The sequence below is a fragment of the Macrotis lagotis genome, chromosome X (genome assembly GCF_037893015.1).
Source record: "Macrotis lagotis isolate mMagLag1 chromosome X, bilby.v1.9.chrom.fasta, whole genome shotgun sequence".
NCBI lineage: Eukaryota > Metazoa > Chordata > Mammalia > Peramelemorphia > Peramelidae > Macrotis > Macrotis lagotis.
The window spans coordinates 701,051,010-701,057,737 of record NC_133666.1 but is presented as its reverse complement, the minus strand read 5'-3'; positions in this window follow the sequence as shown (position 1 = coordinate 701,057,737).

The following is a 6,728-nucleotide window of genomic DNA, read 5'->3' as shown; positions in this document are numbered from 1 at the left end:
TTAGCACAGGCAGTATAGAAACTAGGTTCTAATCTCAACTAGTCACCAACTAGTTCTGGTACATGCTGCTAAACTCTTCTCATTCTCATTGTCAGGCTCTGCAAGACTGTGGACTTTAGTCTAGTGGTGATGCTTGTTGCTTCTCAGAATTATGTCTCAAATTTGTAAGATAAAATATACGGCATGACAGAGAAAATCAATCATACTGAAGTATAGTTATCAAAATATTTTGTTCAATGACCCAAAGTTAAAAATCATTGATTTAGGGCAGCTAGGTGGCGCAGTGGACAGAGCACTGACCCTGGAGTCAGGAGGACCTGAGTTCCAATCCGTGCCCAGACACTTAATAATTACCAGCTGTGTGATCTCAGGAAAATGTCTTAACCCCATTGCCTTGCAAAAACAAAAAAAAACCCCATTGATTTAAATGTACTTGACCTCCATATCCTGATGATTCAGTGGGGCAATTTCACCCTTTCCAAGGTCAAGTATCCTGATAAAGCCTGCAAAATTATCACTATCATCTACCTGTGGGAATTCATAAAGTTTAAGTAGGATTGCCATTTAAATAGAGAGAGCTGATAGGGTTCCTCCAATGACACACACTGAATACTACACTGTCTGCACCTTGCATTTGTGACAACCTTGACCACTATATTGTTACTTTATGAAGCTCTCCAAGGTTGTCTTGCCTTGTTGTAGGCTTTGTAGAATTAGAATCATTGGGAAATATTATACATCAGACAGGAGTCCCTGTTGATCACCACTACAAACAGTAAGACCAGGTCAGGATCTTTTGTCTTTTGTCTAGTCTTCAAGAAAGATAAATCAGGAACCACTGACAATGCAAAAGTTATCTCTTTTGCAAAGAGAATATAAGATAAGCTATCTTGACTACAAAAAAGTCATAGAAATACTGAGTAAAGAAGAAAGCCTCTCAGCTGAATGATTAAATAATCTCAAATTTACTCTGTCTGTAACTTGCTTGTATATAGTTGACTATTGTCTCCCCCACTCAATTAAAAACTCCTTGAGAACAAGGATTTTTGGCTGTTTGTTGCCTTTATTTGGATCCCTGTGCTTAGCACAGTTCCTACAACTTGTAAGTACTCAATTCTTTTTTAATAACTTGATTTGATTATACATTTAACCACAAAAAGCATTCTTGCTTTCTCTTTTATTTTTCAAACATTTTTATTTAATATTTTGAGTTCCAAATTCTATCCTTCCTTCCCCTCCCCCTCACTGAGATGGTTAACATTTATATAAGAAGAATAAAACAGAGAAAATGAGAGGAAGAAAGCAAAAATAGCATGCTTGAGTCTATATTCAAACAACATCGGTTCTTCTTCTGGAACCAGATAGTATACTTCATCAGTCCTTTCAGATTGTCTTAGATCTTTGTATTGCTGAGAAAAGCTAAGCCATTCACAATTCTTCCTTGAATGTTTGCTGTTAATCTGTACAAAATTCTCCTGGTTCTGTTCACTTCACTATGCATCAGCTCATATAAGTTTTCCAGGTTTTTCTGAAATCCTGCTTTCCATTTCTCATAGCACAATAATATTCCATTACAATCATATACCACAGATTGTTTAGCCATTCTCCAACTGTTGGGTAAAACTTTGATTTCCAGTTCTTAGCCACTTCCAAAAAAGTGGCAATAAATATTTTTATATAAATAGGTCCTTTTTATATAAACAGGTCCTTTCCCCATTTTTGTATTCTTTGGGATGCAGATCTATCTTTTTTTTCCTAACAGAGGAGTCATGTCAGTACATGTGCATTCTTATCTCCCCCTCTCCCTGAAATGTCCTCCCAACTCACTGCCAATGCTTTAGAATCCATTACTTTCTTTCAAAACTCTATGGAGGGGTGGCTAGGTGGACCAGTGGATAGAGCAACGGCCCTGGAGTCAGGAGTACCTGAGTTCAAATCCAGCCTCAGACACTTAATAATGACCTAGCTGTGTGGCCTTGGACAAGTCACTTAATCCCATTGCCTTGCAAAAAAACCCCTTAAAAATTATTTAAAAAACAAAACAAAACAAAAAAACTCTACTGAAGGCTGTGCCATCTCCAAGAAGTTTATGCCAAGTTAGTCCAACAGCACTCAAGATGGGATTGAATTTCTTGTCAAAAATCTTTTCCCCTTGAATTTAACTTAAATCAAATTCAGAATGCATGTAGATAAGGATACAATCACAAAGACATAGATACAGAAAGACAGATGCACAGATATGTGTATTTTTATGTGTGTGTGTGTGTGTGTTTACACACACCCAAACAGAAAACCAAGGCACGATTAAGGAGTTTATAATCCTGAATGCCAAAAATGAGTCATGCATCTAGATTGAAAGTATCTGATGTATTAGATTACATATAAACACACAATCTGGATATGTATTTGTATGTATATTTGTGAGTTTGCATGTATGTGTGTATTTGAATGTGTGTATGTTTGCATGTTTCTAAATCCAAAATTCCTTGAGAATATGGGAGATTAAGGAAATGATTCCCCAATCCTGGCCATTCCCAGCTTGCAAAAAATGGAATTGTACTTTCCATAAGACATGGAATGGAGTATTCCAGATCTTTACATACATTTTTTGTTACATCAGACTTCCTAGACCATGTAATAATACATGGTCATTATTACACTTATGTGAAGAGATTGGGTGCTATAGTGAGAATGAATTGTCTTTAAAGCCAAGAAGATGTGGGTTCTGAACTTCTGAACTTACTTCTGAACTTACTGAAACTTACTATCTGTATGCAACTTGTATGCAACTTCTGAAACTTACTATTTGTATGACCATCTTAATATTCAAGGTAGTTCTATAGAAAATTTAATCCCATTGGAAAAAAATTGCATGATACTTTTGCTATATATTTGAAAGGAACAGCAAATTGTACATATTAAATTTATATTTTCATATGTAATCATCTTTTTATTGTACTATATCATAGAAATGCTAGTTTTATTTTATAAATTAAATATGAAATAAAATTTTAAAAAATACAATGTTAACTCAGGAATTTCTAATTAAATCAATAAAATCAGCAAGTCAGTCTCTATTTTTGTTGGTGTATGTGTAATGTGTGTGTGAATTATATAATATATAATTAAAAGTATAATAATATTTTGTCCTTCATTTTCAAAGAAGACCACAACATCAGGGAGATGATGCCATGACAAGCACATGAATTGGATTTGAGTGAGGGGGGGCTGTGTTAAGTCACCAGCCTCACTTTCTCCTCCAGAGTCATCTGGGAGTGGCCAGATATGAATCAGTAAGACTGGAGATGACCCTGGATGTAAGGCAATCAGGGTCATGTGACTTGCCCAAGGTCACACAGCTAATATGATATATATATATATATATATATATATATATGTATATACATATATATACATATACACACACATATATAATAGGGCACAATATATTTAGTAGGGCATATATATATATATATATGCTCATATATATATATGAAATAGTCTGTCCTATTAAAATTTGAAATCTTCGAAAGATCTCCATCCTGGAATTTGTTTCCCTGGGGGTCTTATATTGGGTCTAGGATATAATAGTTGTTCCATGTAGGCATTTAGGTTCCACAGTGGAAGAGTATAAAGGATCTGGAGTCAGGGAGGTCTGTTTTAAAATTGGGCCTCAGATTTTTACTAACTGGATTACCTCGGACAAGTCCCTTAGCCTGTCTGTGGCTGACTCTTGGCCTCTAAAATAGGAATAATACTGTAACTATCTGCCAGAGTTGTTATGTAGATAAATTGAGAATATTTGCAAAGGGTCTCCCATGATCCCTGTCACATAATAAAGGATTAATGAGTGATTGTTTCCTTCTCATTACTAAATACTTACTGGTGGTTGAATGATAAAAATATCTCGGCCATAAATTGAGTTTTATTGAGCAAAAAACTAATGTCATCTTGGGTTCCATTAACAAAGACAAAGTACAGAGAACTAAGGAAGGTGATCATCCCTTTGGACATTTCTCTTTGCAGACGCCAACTGGAGCACTGTATTCAGTCCATGAAATATTTTTTAAATGTGTCTCTAGTTGTTGTAAGGTTTGCAAAGCTGAAATGCATTCAGAAGGAAGAGTGACAAGCTTTATACACAAAATCAATGTCTTAAACAAATGGAAAACCCAATTACAAAGATGAAAAGTGAGTGTCATGGTCCATTCTTTTGTGCTACTCCTCACTAGCATATGACTAGCACTTTGAACAAGAAATAGACTTTGGTACCTAGTTACAAGAAGGGTGAGGAAAATCCTGTAACCATTGTCAAATGTGGATTGCAGGAAGGTTCTGTGAGAAGAGAAGACAAGGGACACCATGGCTGAATTGAACTCTTCAAAGGATTGTCATATGTCGGTGGATTTAACTTGATCTTGCCTGGTCCTATATAACAAAACTAAGAGCAATGGGCAAAAATGAAAAAAAAATATTTTGGTTTTATATAAGGAATAGTCAGAACTATCTGAAAGTATATAGAGGCTAATGCAGGAGGCCATAAGCTCTTGATTACTGAAACTATTTTAAAAGGGACTGATTGAATACTTATCAGTACCTTGTTTGAGGGATTCCTATTTGGTACATTTCATATACGTGTATATATAAGGTTGGGTTGACCTTAACTTTCCTTCATGGCTTCATCATCCATGAGGGATAGGATTCCTCCCTGTCCCTGCACCCATATGATCATCTGGCTCTTCATCTCATCACTTCTGCATTACCCCAGAGAGACACTTCAATCCTATTCTGGAGTCTGGAATTCCTCTCCATTCCTCTAATATTGTAATGATCATAATTGATAATAATGATGAGAGGTTTCACTTTTAGAGTGCTTTATCTTTGGAAAAGCCCTTTCCATGGGTTATCTCCTTTGAATCCCACAATAATCCTATAAGGCAGGTACTACTATTATTTCCTTTTAAAGATCAGGAAAGACTGAGCAGTAAAGTGACTTGCCCAAGGTCACATAGGAAATAAGTGCCTGGAGTAGGATTTAAACTCAGGTCTGCCTTAGCTCAAGTCCAGTGCTCTACTCACTATGCCATCTAGTTGTCTCCAACCTGGGAAGACTGCCTGCGTCTTGCCACCAGGGCTGGGAACCCACGCCATGTGGGGATTGCAGGATCAGCAGCTATATTGGACAACTGACCTCAGGATGGACCAATATAATTTTCTTCCCTCTTCTCCCAAGTGAATTTCTTGCAGGTGCTAAAATTCCTAGTTAAAACTCTAGTTTTAAAGTCTAGTGATTGCCTGATGATCTCTGGAATCCCTTCCAGATATTGCCTATGATTTAGTGGTATTTGAAAGGAATTTTCCAGACATGAGGGATCATGAATGCATATATAGATCCTGAAGGGGAAGTTGTTCTCCACTCCAGATGAAGGTCTTAGGATAAGATTATCTGAATCTAGATCTTTCATCTACTTCTTACTATGCAAATTTAGGCAAGTCACTTTATATTGATATTTCTCAGTTTCCTTATCTTGAAAACTGGCATAAGAAGACAAGACTACCTTTGAAGTCCTTTCTCCTTTCATTCTATAGTCTTTTTTTTTTGCAAGACAATAGGGTTAAGTGACTTGCCCAAGGCCATGCAGCTAGGCAATTATTAAGTGTCTGAGGCCAAATTTGAACTCAGGTACTCCTGACTCCAGGGTTGGTTCTCTATCCACTGGGCCGCCTAGTCCCCCCCCCCCCCATTCTATAGTCTTGTAAGAAAAATACCTATCCTAAAACTGTGATTATGGCTCTACTAGACAGAGAATGTGGGACTGATGCTGAGGCTCTAGGTACTAAGTAGGCCAGGAAACTTCTCTCTTTAAGCTTTTATGATCCTGAGCATGACTAGTGATGAGACTGATGAACGTATATCCAAGGACAGGATTAAGGCAATGAGTGCTCTGTATCCTGGGTACATGTGTCCTGGTACACATGGTGTCTGGCTCAGGGAATTTGTAGACACCGTAACTACAAGTGGTCAGTTCTCAGTTCAGTGGTCTAAATGGAAAGCTTTGGTCTTGTCTGTTTACATTGGATCCTAACTGATCTAGTCAGATCCAGGATCCCCTTCCAGAGTCTCCTCATTGAAATACCAACATGGGCCAACCCTAAAGTCATTGAAGTCCCATTTTGACATGGTCATACATAAGAATCCCCAGTCAAGAAGGGGTCACTGAGACTTCAAAGTTTCAGCTATACAATGAACTTTGCTTACGTGTAAAGAAAGGTCAAAACATGTTATTCCACTCCTGTTTTTCCCCTTTGGATGTGGAGGCACAGCTGGAGATGCTTCAGGCAAAGATAGTCCCCAGAGCTCCTGATGGACCCAGATGTCTCTTGGGAGACTGGGAGAAAGGGGGCAAGAGAAGGAAACCATGACAGCATCAAACCATGAGAATACTGAGAGACAGTGCTATCAAACAGCAAGGGAAACTTTATAAATTCAGTCCTTTGTCTTCTATCATTGTCCTTGTCCTAGATAAGGGCCTGATTCATTATCCTTTGTGTTTCCTCAGAGCTAGATGAAGGACTGGATATCAGCAATATTTCAGTTGCTGGTCATTTCTCCAGCAGTTAATGACCCAAACTGTTTACTTTGCTCCTAGTCAAGCAATGCCTTGGCTCCTGCCAGGTTTGAGGATTTGGCTGATATTTGGGGAGATGGTGTTTCATATTAAGAGAGA